The 17,500-nt window shown below is 34.4% G+C and overlaps 1 protein-coding gene across 2 annotated transcripts in view; it reads right to left on the bottom strand.

Annotated features, from left to right (window-relative positions):
* LOC145288042 (L-threonine 3-dehydrogenase, mitochondrial-like) overlaps positions 1–17,500 on the bottom strand; it is a 128,675-nt gene that overhangs the window by 106,648 nt on the left and 4,527 nt on the right. Inside the window, exon 1 of one of the 2 annotated variants that reach the window (XM_080136060.1) lies at positions 13,695–13,824. The exons of the other annotated variant lie outside the window; for it this stretch is intronic. The gene's annotated coding sequence lies outside the window, so the exon portion shown is untranslated. Of the gene's footprint in view, positions 1–13,694; positions 13,825–17,500 lie in introns of those variants that run through there. 2 annotated transcript variants of the gene reach the window in all.

Genomic DNA, 17,500 nt, shown 5'->3' on the forward strand with positions numbered 1-17,500 from the left:
TTCACTCTATGTTCATGAATAAAAGTTTTATCTTCATTTACTGTGTGAATAAATTTGTACATTTTTTGGAACACCTTGTACATTTCTCTTTATATATATATATATATATATATATACATATATATATATATATATATATATATATATATATATATATATATGGGGGGAGAGAAAGAGAGAGAGAGAGAGAGAGAGAGAGAGAGAGAGAGAGAGATGTATACATGCTCACATATTGTATGCAGATGGAACCGCTTAATTTTTTTTTAAATCATTAGGTAATGCTTAGAACAAAATATTATTTCAAGCTAATCAAATGTCGTGTCCTTAACCTTGGGAGAAAATTATCTAAACTAAGAAGAGACTCAAACGTTGAAGTCGAGAAAACTAATTAATTAACAGTTCCAATGCAGAGTTTCGATAGGACTAGACATGTCGGAAAGAAAAAAAGGAAATGGAGAAAGGAAAGAGAGAAAGAAGGTGAAAGAGAAGGCAAAAATAATGGATTGGGGATGGAAAAAGAGTGAAAGGAAAGAGAAAAGAAAAAGAGGGGAATGAAAAGAGAAAGGAAATAAAAGAAAAGAAGAAGAAAAGAAAAAGGAAAACGAATAGAAAGTAAAGAGGGTGGAAGGAAATTGGAAATAAAGAGAAGAAAAGGGAAGAGAAAGTAAAAGATAGCGGTGAGGAGGGGGGGGGGCAAAAAAAGAAAATAGAAGGAACAAACAAAGAGGAAAGAGATATAAAAGTAATAAATAATTACAGAAGGATTTATCTGAACGTTTTAATCCAATGTTTTGGTAAATCTGATCCTCATGAGTATATTCCTGTCTCACGCATCAGTACATATTAGAATGCAAGCTCAAAACAAGCCAGAATCGAAATGTAATTGTTAAATTTCCAACAACTATTTTTTTCCAATTCATTTGGCACGACACTAATATAACAAAGCGCGGATACGTGTATACAAATGCCAAGCCATGTGCGAAGAAAAAGACTATTTAAAGAGTGTGTGCACAGACCGACGACTGTGTTCAGAACGTTTTCGAACACGTTCAGCATGTTCGAGATCACAATAGAGACATGGAGGACGTTCGAAAGGACAGAGGTCAGAGAGAAGGAGCACGATCACGGTTTATGCGGAAAAGTACTCAGAAATAAACGTTGTTGTTAATTAATCGATGAAATTGCCAAGTCTGCTGCAAAGAAGGTGATTTCCCTCAACCATGTTAGAAACTACATACACCAGACAGAGCTATCATTCACCACATCTCTTGGACACGGTCCAAAAAGAAAGTCTCCAATCTAATAGATCTCTCACTCCAAACCCAACTCTAACTTTTGTTCCATCGTTCAAATATTGCGGCCTGGTACCTATTTTTACAAGTACTTTAATAGAATGTGCTCTGACGAAATTTTAGCACTTGTACCCCCATCAATGTAAATACCTCTGAAAAACCTGAGAAACAGCACAATCCCACCACTTCAATGTAAAGATCCCAAGATGCCTGAAAAACTTCTAATAGTTTCTTCTCTCGAACTGTTAGACTGTTTCTGCTTCCCTGACTGTATTACATAGCACACAGAAATTTAAATGTAATGTAAATAGACACTTTGCTGCTCAACTCCCTACATAGTTCCTCTTTGAATGTGGTCCCAAATAGTAGTCTCTTACATCTAGATAGCAATATGCTTTGTTTGGGGTGAATAAGAGTAAAAAAAAAATCTAGATTATTAAAACTACTTATTCTTTCTTGAAACATGAAACGTTACAAAAAAAGAAGTATACTCATTTGTGCATACAATTACGTTATTGTTTTTTCTATCTAAATTATTATTAACTAGCGGGACCTGTGAAAATTCCACAGGGGACTCATTCATATGTAATATATTGATGTTGCCATTTTGTAGATGTTCAGTGTAAATGGAAACGCTTTTATATTATTGTAGCTTTTTTATTAAAACTGCAATGAACGCCCGGTAGAGCTCGATTGTAAAGTACGCTTAAATATGATATTTTAATTCTTGCAGATTTCGTCTGTATTATTATAGAGTTAATGTTCTATCGATTTTTATATATTATAAAGTTGCGATTACAAAAATTAAAAAATATATCCATATGACTTGGGTGCATTAGCTTGAATCGAAACCGAAATTAAAACTTATGAATATATATTTTTTTTTTTTTTTACATAGGCGTCACCACTTATCAAGGCCGATAGGCCACTCAAGGATAAGGGTTAAAGAGTGTAGAGTAGTCAAAAGGACAATATAGTAATCGATAGTAATGGAAGTTCGGTAAATTTGTTAACTTAAGTGGAACGGCTCATCAGAAACTTGTTCACGTTGGACTTGAAGACAACCATATTATAGACAGCTGGAAAGCAGGAAAATGGAAGACAATTCCACAGGCGTGCAGTTCTAAGAAAGAAGCTTTGATCATGGAATCTATGTTTAGGTTTAGGCACAGATAAAGAGTGTGGAAAATTATTGATAATGTTTTCAGCTAGTCTAGTGTTTCTTGTGAAAGTTTGGCGAGGAGGGACCATAGATTGAAGCTCAGTCGAACACTTTCCATGAAAATAACGATAAAGCAGAGACAAACTCGCAACATCTCTTCTGTGAGATAAAGGTTGCAGTGAAGAGAAAAGGACATCTCCCACCAGGCCACGAAGTCTATTTTGAACCCTATCAAGGCAGGACAAGTCTTTTCTAGCAGCTCCTGCCCAGATGTGGCAACAGTATTCCATCCTTGGACGTATCTGGCTCTTATATAGATAGAGAATTGCATCAGCAGTGAGATATCTACTGGATCGATAGAAGGATCCGACCATTTTTTCAGCGGCCTTGGCAACAGATTTGATGTACATATTCCATTTAAGATCAGGAGTAAAGGTCAAGCCCAGAAGCCTGTCAAAACTTGACGCCTCCCCAAGACGAGAGCCATTCATTTTAATTGATGCCAGATGGGGATCAGAACGTTGATGATGTAAAGATAGAAGCTTGGTTTTAGATGCATTAAAAGTAACCAGCCACTCCTTTCCCCATTGTACAACATGATCAAGATCAGAAGAGAGAGAATCGGAGAGAACTTGGTCATTTACTGTCTTAGATGTGCTACCATAGATGGTAGTGTCGTCAGCAAAAATGTCTATGAATGATGTAAGGATGTGATTTGGAAGATCACTAATGTAGATCAGGAAAAGAGTTGGGCCCAGGATTGACCCCTGAGGGACACCGGCATTAATACTGTGAGCTTTTGATTTTTGCCCACCAACTACTACTCTTATGAACCTATCAGAGAGAAATGATTTAATAATTGAGAAGACATTTCCAGCTATACCATAGCTGGAGATCTTGTGAAGTAAACCTTTATGCCATACCCTATCAAAGGCCTTTGATATGTCAAGAGCAATTGCCCTAGAAAGGTTGCCTCTGTCGAGAGATTCTCTAATCCTATGGGATATAACTGTAAGCACATCTGCTGTAGATCTAGCAAAATGGAAACCAAATTGTGTGTCACTAAGAAGGTTATTTTTGCTGAGATGGTTGATTACTTCTGTATTTAACACAGATTCCAGCAACTTACTCATGACGCACAGGAGACTTATTGGCCTGTACCAAGAGGGGGATGAACGATCACCTGAATTTTTTAATACAGGACATACTGATGAGATTTTCCAGGGTGATGGGAAGCAATTCTCCTTAAGAAAACGTTTAAACAGTTTTGTAAGTATGGGTGCTAGTTCTGGTTGAAGTTTTTGGAGTACTATAATTGGAATACCATCAGGGCCAGTTGCTTTACTGGAATCAAGGTTTTGATTAGCTTGGCAACATCACATACAGATATTTGTATATCACATAGTGTGTTTTCTGATACAGGAAGAAATATTGGGGGTTGGCGGCCTTGGTTGCAAAGGGTAGAATTGGCTGCAAAGTTCTTGGCAAAGAGTTTGGCTTTGTCTGATGCTGACGAGATTACCTCAGGTCCATTGATGATAGTTGGGATAGAGCACACGCTTCTGTTCAGGATTCTGTTTGCTATTTGCCAAAACTGGTGGGAACCAAGCCGCTGCTCAGCTACTTTGGACTTGACGGACTGAGCATACAACTCTCTTGCGTTCTTTATTACTTTCTTACAATGGTTGCTGGCAGTCCTGAAAGCGGCTTTAGTTTCCATACATCTGTTACGTTGGAAGCAGTGGAAAAAGTGATTTCTGTGCGCAATAGCAGCAGCACATTCTGGAGAAAACCATGGCTGGCTCTTAGGTTTTTGCTGGAACTTTTTCGTGGGTATGAAATTGTCTATACCTACAATTAACCATTCTGTCAGGTCTGCTACTATAGACGACACATCCTTTTTAAACATGGAACACAGAGGAAGATCAGATATAAATGTACGGAAACTATCCTAGTCAGCCATAGTGTATCGATATACTATACGATGGAGAGGTACGTCTGAGGACTTATTACATTTCATTTGTATCTTAATTGATACAACTGAGTGGTCGGAAGATCCAAGAGGAGACAGAACGGAAACTGAACATAGTTCAGGGCAAGTTGTGAGAAAAAGGTCTAGGAGACTTGCATACTGGCCGTCATTGTCGGGCACACAGGTGGGTTCATGAACAATCTGAGTGAGGTCATAAGCAATGGAGAAATCATGACAGAATCTTCCCTCATCATCGGTCTTGTTTGAGTGGGTCAACCATTCCACATTGTGAACATTGAAGTCTCCACATACGTGAATGTTAGCTGAAGGATATGCTGATAGAACTTGGTCAATTTTCTCAGATATGCTTTTAAAGATAGTAACTCCGCTGTTATGGGGGGTGATAGAGAGTAAATATAAATGCCATAGTGTGAGCTAGTGCTACTCAGAAGCACATATAGGGTAAGTTAGGATCTTCTCTGGAGATGTCCCTACCACATGGAAAGCTATCTTTTATATAGGCACATATTCCATGCCCATGGCGATCTTGGGGGTCATATTTGGAAGTTAGGTTAGAGTATCCTTTAATTACGAACTCATTTAGGGAAATAGTCTGTCCAATTCCAGTTTCGCTTAAAAATAAAAGGTCTGGTTTAGTCTGCTGTAATTGGGCTTCAACCGCTGGAAGGTTAGAACGTAGACCCCTGATGTTGGAGAAGGAGACATGGTAGTGGGGGTCTACGTTGGAAGTTTCAGATCCGGGTTTAATCGTGTATTTTTTATTGAAACTTGTCATGATGGAGTTTTGGAGTTTGTGGACTAGGTCGTCAGACTTGCTTAGAGCAGGACAGAGAGGGGAAACAAAGAGAGAAAAGTAACAAAGAGTTTTTTTTTTTTTTTTTTGTAGCACATGATAAGGTAAAGCCGTAACAATTACCCACTAGTATGGCATCGAGAGGCCCCACCAGAGACTAATATATATATATATATATATATATATATATATATATATATATATATATATAATCTGAGTTCCTTCAGCCATAATTGAAATCGAAACAAAAACTTATGAAGAATTCTTGATAAAATTATTTATTAAAAAAATAGATGATTTACGTGCCATCAGCTATAGTCGAAACCAAAATTTATAAAGAATTCTTGATAAAAATATTTATGGCAAGAAATGGAAGTACATAACAATTAAACGACCCGAATGTAAGCGTGACATACAAAAGAACACACACGCTATCATATTAATATATGGGTAATATTTGATTTAGTGTTATATTTGAAACGTTATGGACAAAGAGTTTTATATTCACTTATATTTAAAATAATGCAGAAATTTAGAGTTATTTACGTTTTATAAACACAACAAATATATTTATATTATTTGTAATATGTTTTATTATTTATTTGTTTTGTTAAATAAAAACTTAGATAACAAAAATATTTATTTACATGTTGCTCGGGTGTTTAGAGGTGTGTGGTGAGCAAAAAAACAAAACAAAAAAAGCAAAAAAGTGTTAGTAGGCAGAAAGGCTCGAACCCGTACCGCAAAGGAGGAAAAGAACGTGAAAAAAATGTGATGTCTTTGCCATTGCGTCCATCACCAAATCAGAAGTGGCGAAGGTTTAAATTAAGGCTCATCAATCGAAAAGAGGGGATAACTTTGGAAAATATTGGCAAAAAAGCGACCCCTCCTTGTAGAAAAGTGCCCAGTTGAGGGCGAATAAATTAATGTTTTTGGCCAATTGTTCGATATTTGTCGTCTGAAGGGTCAAGCTTCAAAATGATACCAATCTTGTGAAAATCCGTCACCTCTATCGAAAATTTTAGACATACATACATACATACATACATTTAAACAGATAGGTGAGATTTATATTATAGACTAGACTGGGTGCCCAGCATTGCCCGGATGTTTGGAAGTGTGTGTTAAGCCCCCCCCTCCAAAAAAAAAAAGTTGTAGTAGGCAAGCAAGCTCGAACCCATACCGTGAAGGAGGAAAAAAATGTGAAAAAAAACAAAAAACGTGACGTCTTTGCTGTTGCATCCATCGCTAAACCGGAAATGGTGAAGGTTTAAATTAAGGCTAGTCAATCGAAAAGAGGAGATGACTTTCGAAAATGTCGGCGAAAAAGGCGACTCCTCCTTGTAGAAAAGTGTCCAGTTGAGGGTGAAGAAATTAATGTTTTTAGCCAAATTTTCGATATTTGTCGTCCGAAGGGTCGAGCTTCAAAACGATACTGATCTCGTGAAAATCTGTCGAGAGTTTTAGGCATACATACATACATACATACATACATACATACATTTAAACAGACAGGTAAGATTTATATTATAAATGAGTAATATACCACTCGCTGAAGTTTCATGTTTCTATCTGATCATCAGAAGTGTAGTGTCATGTGTGTTTTGATATAAAACAAGATGGATGAAATTGGAGCAGATTAAGATTAATGTTTGTTTATTTTTTATTTTCATATTGACTTATTAACAGTTTTTAATCTTATTTACAGGGTTTTTTTTGTTTGTTTTTTTACGTAATTTGGACTTACGATAGAAGCATTTGTTTATATGTTTGCATTTAGCTATAAATTCTTGCTTTCCTTGTAATAATTTTTTTTTTCAAGTTTAAATTTAAGTTTTTTAGATCAGTATTAATAATTTTTATTATTTGAACAACTGTTCTCATCTTGAGTGTGATTCTCATAATGTTTTGTTACTTTTATAGCGACTAATAAATAATAATTATTTTATATTTACAGACACATGTTTTATCCTTTCGCAATCATCAGTGCAGGAAGTGACAATTCATATATATATAAATTATATATATATGACTTTGGTTGTCTGTGTGTGAAGAGTAGTTTCTACTAAACTACTTTGTCAATTTTTGAACTACAGATTTGACTTATAGGGGATTTGGACCTGTGGAACAAATTTGATTTTGCTTTTAGCCGGTAAAAATAACTGTTAAAAGGTCAAAAAGAATTTTTTTTTTTTTAATTAAGAATCGAAACGTAGCAGGTATGAGTCGACTGTGTTACTTAAAACGCAAATATACATTCATATCTTTAATGTTATTTTGAAGTTATTATATGCATATGAACTTAGCTCAGATGATAACGAATAATGCTGGAGAGCTATAGGTTTTGGTCTCAAGTGTAGCTGACGGTATTTATATATGTATATATACATATTCAAATTTTTAAAATTCTAAAAAAATTTCTTTAAGTTTACAAATTGAATAATAATTATAATTTTTTTAAGTTTACAAATTGAATAATTCTGTAAACTTAATACTAATATTTATACGACAATCCTAACCAGATGAAAAAGCTCAATATCCGAGATAGAGCATTGATATAAGGAATTCAATTTAAAATCTGTAACATAAAATATGTGCTAACCAGCAAATTTATATCTTGCTTATGAATATTATTTTGCTAACTACTTTCTTTTTTGAAACTCCATGGAATAATTTTTTTAATTTTTCAACTTACATTCTTAGTCAAATTATAAATTGTTGTTGATTCTAATTACAAAGTTTAAATCGAATTTCTTACACATATGTGTGTGTGTGCACGTGTGTGTGTGCACGTGTGTGTGTGTGTGTGTGTGCGCGCACACACGCGCGCGCACATACAATACAATTCTAAAGAAAACCTGGGAAAGTTCTTGTTATTTCCAAATGAAAGGGTTCGGCTTTTATAACAGGATATGAGTTAATGGTCCTTAACCCCCATCCTGTTTTTCTTCAACGGTCATAGGAATTTTCATACATGTGGGCTCATGTAAATCTGTGATATGAATAATAATAAAGTCTATTTGAATTGATCCTTCACTTTGTAAAAAGAAAAACTCCACCAGAATCTAGCTACTAATTGTATCTTACTCGAATCGTATTCTACTCTCCTATAATATAACTCTTAACAAATTACGCCAAGAACCCGTATTCAATGCAATTTTTCTTTCTTTTTTATATTCCTGTAGTAAAATAAATTATATAGTTTAATTATTTTCATATTATATTTAATACTTTTCTTTAAACGCACATAAAATTTATTTCCATATTTAATAACATTGTTGTCTGCCATAATAATGTTAGCCAAAGCTATTTGTCCCTCCTCCTATAATTAGCATAGCTTTTTAACCTTCATGCTCCAAAAAGTTTCCGACTCTTGCTCTAGATTGACTTTGTGTCATTATCTTTCATAAAATCTTAACCGATGAACACAACCACAGATTATCATAAAAACCATTCAAAAATCTTTTTTTTAAGTAGATGTTTCTTATTGAGTCAACAGTTCCTATAATTTTTGACAAACAGGATAAAATATAGATTTAAATACATACAACACTATTATTCTCAGATCGTTAAAAGCAGATTTTTTTTTTTAATATAAAGGGAAAGAAGAAAGAGGCCCTGGTCTTATCTATTCAATTTAACATTCGATTCAACAGAGGATGAAAAATAATAAAGGTTGGTGACAGGTGGGAATGTATGGAGATTGGCCCCAGTTACCCATAAAAAAAATCTAACAATGAAATTGCCATTAAGCATTATGTGGCCTTTACTTTTTTAGAAAACACAAAGAGTTGATTGTTGTGTTTATCTTCATCTCACAAAGGCACAGCCACAGGGTCAGTTTATAAGGGGTCAGGGCAAGAGGAGGGGGGGTCTGGATTTCCCTAAAAAGGATTACTCTATATACTTACTGCAAATATAACCTTATTATTATTATTATTATTATTATTATTATTATTATTATTATTATTATTATTATTAATTAAATGATCTCAATCACACTTCTACATTAATAAGCTTCACAAAAATGTAACAGTATGCATTCCATAGGAGGAATGGGTTTATTTTCATGAGGTGTGAGGGAATGAATATAGTAGTGGTTCTCAACCCTTGTTAGCCTGTGAATTCTTTCATCCTGTATTAGAAATATATCCCCTCTCCCAGCCCATCCTTAAAAAAAAAAAAATGTCTGAATCGAAATGTATATTCATACTCATAATACTGGGTGGAACGATAAAGTTGTCGCTCTAAAGAAAACAATACGACAGCTTTATTTTAAAACTTTTATTGAAAAAATCAATTCAGGTAACTTGATTATGTAGTAGAGCTTACACGTAATTCAATGTAGCCGCTTTCAGCCTCAATCACTGCCTTGATACGGGTTCGAAATTGGAAGCATGCCTTTTTCTTAAGCGCTGGCATGAGCTCGGTGGATGGCAGCAATCAAACTGGCTTTGATGTTGTGGGAGGTCATGTTGGTGATGTACTTGACATATGACTCAACAAAGTAGTCCAGCAGGTTCAAGTCGGGGGAGGAGGGGAGCATTGAAAGAAGGGTACAAAGTTATAGCACTCCTTCTGAATTCAAGAGAGAGTGTTGGCCTCAGCAAAGCCGCGCGTGCATGATAGCAGTCGTCCACGTGGAAAAGTCTTCAAGCCAAGAGCTGTGGATGCGAACTTGTCTGGTTGACGAACCAAGGCAAAAGGGAAGAAAGAGGAAGTTGAATGTTTGTTGTTGACTTTTATACCAGGGTCAGCGTTCTGACTGCGCATGTCTGGAATTCATTTCAGGGGAAGTGACGTTTCCCATGTGTGCGTACATGTACGCGTATGTGTGCGTACATGTGTGTACGTTAGCGTGTGTGTGTATGCACATGAATGGGAGTGTATATACGTGAACGTGAATATATGTACGTGTCTGTGCATATGTGCGTGCATACATGTGGGTGTGTGTATGTGAGGAAAAACATGTTCGAACAATCTATACAAGATAATAATTTTTTTATAGTTTAATGTCATTTGCTTCAACCATTGGCTGCTTCTTCATTATTAGAGCAAAATTTTGAAGTTGAAAAATATCAATTTTTATTAAAAAACAATATTATCTACTTAATTCTTATGTCGCAATCAGTTCAATATTACTACATTATTAAATAAAATAAAAAAATTTAATTATTGGAATCTTTTGAGGTGAGTAATTTTATATATTTATTTACCTATTTGTGAACTGTTATCTTCATCTTCAAAGTTGCTGTTTCAATTGTACAACCACTTGAGTCAAGTGGCACTTGACGAAGGCCAGAGAAATAGTTGACCGAAACGTTGTGAAACAGAAACTATGAAGTTGAAGATAAAAATCCGTAAATAAATAAAGAATTTTCAACTTTTATCAAAAAAAAAACAACAAAAAAAAACGCTTCACCATATTTATTTGAAACACATGACGTAAAGAATAAAAACAGGGGAAGTAACTCAGTTTGGAATTGGCCTAAGATTTTCAAAGTTTTCAGAAAATAATTATCCCTCTTGTTGCGATTCAAACTCTCTGGTTAATGTTTTTAACAATACTTCACATTTTGGTGAATTTTATTAAAAAATCATTTTTATTAAGAATTAATTTTCTACTTTATCGTTATAAGTAATGTTTGTATAATGTTTATTACAACATGTTATTTTGAAATTCAGTATTTCGATTTTCAAATTATACTTTAATAACGAAGATACACGAAACATTGTTTATAGTGTATATAAAAGTAATTTGCAGAAAGTAATACAGAATAAATACGAACAGAAGCAACTTAAGATATATAACGGTTGAATCAATTTCCTAGTTTCCAACCTTTTTCATTAATACAATATATATATATATATATATATATATATATATATATGTATGTATATATATGTATATATATACATATATATATACATACATATACATACATATATATACATATATATGTATACATATACATACATATATACATATATATATACATATATATGTATACATATACATACATATATATACATATATATATATACATATATATATATATACATATATATACATATATACATACATATACATATATATACATATGCATATATACATATATATATATGTATATATATATATATATATATATATATATATATATATACATATACCAAGTTAAAGGTATTCAAGAGATAAAACACATGAATTAAAGGTATTCATTCAGCACTATATATATATATATATTAATACAATATATATTAATATATATAAAATAATACATATATAAATACAATATATATTAATACAATATATATATATGTTATATATATATATATATATATATATATATATTATACATATATATATTATATAATATATATAATATATATATATATATATATATATATATATATATATATATATATATAGTCTCAACGTGATTGTGCTGTATTAAAAATATTGCACAATTACGCCATACCGCTGAAGCTAACCAACATTGAGCCTGGCCAGTACCAGATGGGTGACCATTTGGGAATGCAAGGCGCTGTATGTACTGTGAGGTAAAATACCAGGTTGAGAAACTGGCACGGCCTATACTTCTCTGGGGGTAGGTGGAACTCTCTTAAGCCATGGTAGGCACCTCATCTAGTGATGGCGTCACAATAAAGAATACCCTTGATAGCCCTGGCGAAGCATCAAGTATTCAGCTACTGACAAGATTTTAATTACACTGAAAACTCATGTAGTGAGTTCAATCTCGGCTACGTATATATATACAACGGGAAAATAATGTAAAAAAATTAAAGATTCTTGAAGCGTCGTACATTAGAACTCTTCAACCTAATATAAATGACATTGCATTTCAAAAAAGCAGTAACGTTCTGAAATGTCTTGCGTAGTCCGTGTTGGATGGACTTCGTACATGGTGTCTACGAACTTGCTGGTTTTAACACTCGAATTTTTAATCGACTTTTATTCTTAATCGACTTTTATTTTAACTCATCACTGACTATATATATTTTAGTTTTCATTTTTAATCCTCATTTTCGCAATCCTGTATTTTTAACACCTGATGATGATTCATGGACGAATCGAAAGCGCTCGTAACAGCAACATGTATGGATCCTTTATTAATATTTTTGATTTTGAAACAAAAAAGACAATACGAAAAATTGAAAAATTAAAAAAAAGAATTATAAGACAAAATGTCTCCGTTGTATTTAATAATATTTGCTTGAATATATATATATATATATATATATATATATATATATATATATATATATATATATATATATAGTAATAATTAAAATTGATAAAAATACAATACAAATAATCTTTAAGAAAACAAACTCATAAAGATAGGAAACGCTCTATACAGTTAAGTGGGGCAATTAATTCCAGACACCGGTCACCTGCTTCTCAGTGCAGACCAATCAGTCTCCTGTGTGTTATGAGTAAGTTTCTGGAATCTGTAATAAATAGAGAAGTGGTCAACCACCTCAGACAAATTAGCCTTCTCGCATGCAATATGGTTTTCATTCTGCTAGATCTACAGCTGATTTGCTGACTGTAATATCACACAGGTCTACTTCATTAAATTGCCAGCTACGGAATAGCTGGAAATGATTTTTTTTTTTTTTTTTTTTTACACAGTGATCACCACTTATCAAGGCCCGGAAGCCACTCAGGGATAAGGGTTATTGCAAGTACATTACGTTAGTGTGGAGATTTGATGAAGTGTTTACTTAAGGGGGCGGTTCATTAGGAATTTGTTAACATTGGACTTGAACACATCCAAGTTGTAGTCCGGTGGGAAGCAGGCAGACGGAACAGAGTTCCACAGGCGTGCAGTTCTGTCCTCTCAATTATTAAATCCTTTCACACTGATAGGCTTATAAGAGTAATTATCGATGGGCAGAAATCAGAAGCTCATAGTATCAATGCTGGCGTCCCTCAAGGTTCCATCCTGGGCCTAACTCTCTTCCTGATCTTCACCAATGATCTCCAAAATCACCATTCATAGACATTTATTCAGACGACACCACAATCTTTGGCAACATGTCAAAGGCCAGCAATGACAAAGATTTTTTTTATTGTCTTTCATCTGATCTTGAACATGTGGTGCAATGGGGAAAAAGGTGGCTGGTTTGTTTTAAAGCAGCTAAAACCAAGCCTTTTTATCATAATCGTATGACAAAGTTTCTTTGGCGGGGAGTGTTACTTGGTTGAGGAAACCAGCTCCACAGTGTTAGACATGATCAAGCGATAGGCACCAAATTATAACCCATCCGTTTTCTGGTGGGGTGTTACCTGACCGCCATTGGGACTTTTCTGCTTCACTGGTGTTAACAAGTGATTGTTTGCCAGGGAGAGTGACTGGTTTCATCATGCGAACGACCCCAGGCTCTACCAGTGTTAGCAAACGGTATTCCAAAAACAATAAAACATACCTCAGTGGTGTGGACTTCTTCTGCTTGTTGATGACCAGTTCACATCACTGTTTCCTCGGTCGATCTAGCTGTAATGTCGACTAGTTCTTGATTTTTGGCTGTGATGTCTACTTGGGTGGAGACAAATGACTCACAATACAGGTTTGTAGAAAAAAAAACTTGATTATTTATTTTACAATATTATACATTAATAAAATAATTGCAATAGTCTTCTTTTAATCTGGCAAGGCTACTTTAGCTAATTCTTTGCGTGGGAGGAAGGGGTCCCCCCCTTTTTCATTTCCCTACGGAGACACCAAAATATGTATGGTCACTGCATGCTGGTCAAACGAGAAAGAGAAAAAGAGCTGTATGTATGGGATTATGAGAAAAATATTGCCCAACTCAGACCCCAATTAAAATAAATGGCTCTCATCTTCGGGAAGCACCATCTCTTGACAAGCTTCTGGGACTGATTTTCACCCCTGATCTGAAATGGAACACATACATCAAATCTGTTGCCAATATCACTGGAAAAATTGTTGAATCATTTTACCATTCCAGTAGGTATCTCACTGCCGATGCAATCCTCTATCTGTATAAGAGCCAAGTATGCCCTAAAATTTAGTACTGTTGACACATCTGGGTCAGAGATGCTCAGCACACCTATCCTGCTTTGATAGAGTTCAAAACCAGCTTTGAAACATAGGTGATGCCCTTTTCTCTTCCCTGCAATCTCTTTTCCACAGAAGAGATGTTGCAAGCTTGTCTCTGCTCTACCATTATTTTCATGGCAAGTGCTCGACTGAACTCCAATCTATGGTCCTCCATTGCCAAAGTTTAAAAAAAAACACTCGACTAGCTACAACTACTCTCACTAATTTTCCCTACTGTCTATCTGTGCCAAAATTTAAATGCAGATTCCACAAACAAAGCTACTTTCCCAGAACTGTCCACTTGTGAAACACTGACCTGCTTCGCAGCCAACTACAATATGGTAGCCTTCAAGACCAATGTAGACAAGTTCTTGTTGAACCGTCACCTTAAATAATCAACTTCAACCCAACTTACATCATTAATGATTACTACACTACCACCTTACATTAATTAATCCTTATCCTCGAGTGGCCGCCAGACCTTGATAAGTGGTGATTCTCTTGTAACATATATATATATATATATATATATATATATATATATATATATATATATATATACACGCGCGAACACCAATCAATCTTACTTGCATCAGGACGATTTGATGAAAGTTCCATATAATATGATATTTTGGAAGAAAATTTCCTTTTCTTCAGATGTTAGTTAAACCATAAAGTCAAACGTGCATAGGAAGACCGTTGCTGGTGAGTACTATTCAGCAGAAAATGAAATTGGTTTCAAATTAAAAATTGATTTTTTTAAAAATCTTTTAAATGTTTTAAATCCATTATTCGTCTTTAAATATATAACTATCAACGGCATTATTAATATTTAAAATTGAAAGATGAACACTATAATGAAGAATAAGAGTTCAGAATATCACAGGAATGTTCTGGTCAAAGAAGGTGTTTTATTTGTAAAGAAAAAAGTGCATGTGTTTATTTTCGCTGGAATCGCATGCATTTATGAGTGTATGAATGAGATAGGTATGGTGATGTGTGTGTGTGTATATTAGCATGCCTATTTTGTTAGTGAGTGAGTCTATGTACTAACTTGTGTATGAGAATCTTCAGTTAACAATGTGTATACGCTGTCGCCGTGCTTAGGCTCAAGTTGCATTTGCTGATGCACTTGCTCTATCAGCCATGCCGCACTGAGGATTAAACCTTCAACCTCCAGTAAAGTGTCATTTAGAAATGCATTTTACTTATCACTTGATCCGTTATGCCACGAATCAATTCAATCCACGGTGCAGGCAATACTAAAAATACAATTGCGAATTAGTTAAGACCTCTAACAGGTCATGGTTGACGGAACAAGAGCATCCTACCCTCATGGATCAAATAAACTGAAAATTCTATACAGACTTCCAAGTTTGACAGAATGATTCCTGAGTTCGATAAAGATACACCTGAAGAACGTCGATGGTTACATTGGCCAAAACATTGTGAGAATAACACACTGGATGAGAATGGTAGGGGTTGTTTTTGTTCAATTGTTTGATTTTGTTTCTTTTTTTTTTCTTTTTTTTAATTTATTTAACAGAAAGAGTGATATTGTTTTCTTGTTTGTAAGTGTCTTTTGTATTTAAATTTTTGGATTAATAAAAAGAAGTGTTCTTTGTGTGTGGAGGGGGGGTATTTATTTATTTATAATTGGAGTGCAAAACATTCACTCTTTGAAACCATACCCTCTGGTCATGTCTTTGCTTTGATGTTTAAGCACCATCAGAAACGATGCCTAAGTCACCACTCGAGCACAGTAGTTTACCCATGCAACAGAAACTAATGAAAAAGCATAAGTCATTCATTTCATTTGTATAGCCTCCATGAGCCATAACAATTTTTACATCAAAAGTATTATTCTTTTTTTTTTTTCTTTACTAAAATCATGATTCTGTTTCTGATTTTTTTAGATGAAGATTGATTATTCGTATTATATGGACTACTGTTCTCATCTTGAGTGTTATTTTCACAATTTTTCGGTCGATGTAATCTCTGATCTTCTGAACTTCTCTGGATGTATTTTGTTGAACTAGGGAATTCTTCTTTTGAACTCGGAAATCTACATGGAATTTTGAACGTAACCCTTTATTTAATCCACCGGGGGCAGCATGCTCTTGTTCTGTCAACCATGACTGTGTTGAATTCCTAAGTAATTTGCAAAGGTATTTTGAGAGTCACCCGCACTGTGGATTGAACCTTCAACCTCTAAAAGAGTGTAACTTACAACTGAATACTTTATAGAAAATTAATTGATCAATTTACGTAATTTTTGGAATATGATATTCTCGTTTTGTCACAGGTATGTACGTCATACAGATTTTTCTTTATTTTTGTTTTTTAATATAGGGGTAATTCTGAAGAAGCACCTCATTTTTATTTGAACTTAGGATTAAATAATGAATAACGCAAAACATGTTTTTGTATGTTTTTATCCTCTTTCCAGGAGATTAGACACAAGGTCAAGGGTGATTTTGAAAAGTCGATGCACTAGGAATAGCGAACTCTGGCCCACAAAAAATGTCTGAGCACTCCTGTCGGCAATTCCCGACAGAGGCGCATCAAGCAGGTGGATCTCCTGAGACTGAACAGAACCATACCTCAGCCCGACCTACTTGGCCTTTTGGCTAGGAACAAAGAGTAGTATCTGTTCTGATGCTACACTTAGTATATTATCCTCAGTCAGTGAAGGAGAAATCCTTCTAGATTGAGGCAAATTTTATTTTTGTTCCAACCTAAAGTGCCCCTTTTTGGGGAGTTGGATTTTCTCCACCTTAAAAACTGATTTTGTATCTAACTTTGCCCTCGTGGTGCGGCAAGTAAATAGGAACACGGTTACTGTTCGACTGATTGTCGAGAACGTATCTCTGATACAAGGTGTTTTGTATTATGTAAAGTTTGTTTGTTCTTTGTTTACTAAGAAACGTTTTGTTTGTTTGTTGTGTTTTGCTTCCAAAAGCACAAAAAAGAGAAAAAGAAGGAATGTTTTCTTTTTCTTTTTCCACAACGAGAAGAAAGAGAAGAAAAGAAAAAAGTACGCTCGATTTATGAATAAAACGCTTTCGTTGCATTTTCGTTATTGCATCATTTTTAGACCCAAAATTTTAATTTCTTTTTCCCCCTAGAAGAAACTCTTGCTGTTATATAATTTGGTCAAATTTCATCCTC

The sequence above is a fragment of the Euprymna scolopes genome, chromosome 11, assembly GCF_053919585.1.
Source record: "Euprymna scolopes isolate OS-2025 chromosome 11, ASM5391958v1, whole genome shotgun sequence".
Classification (NCBI taxonomy): Eukaryota; Metazoa; Mollusca; class Cephalopoda; order Sepiida; family Sepiolidae; genus Euprymna; species Euprymna scolopes.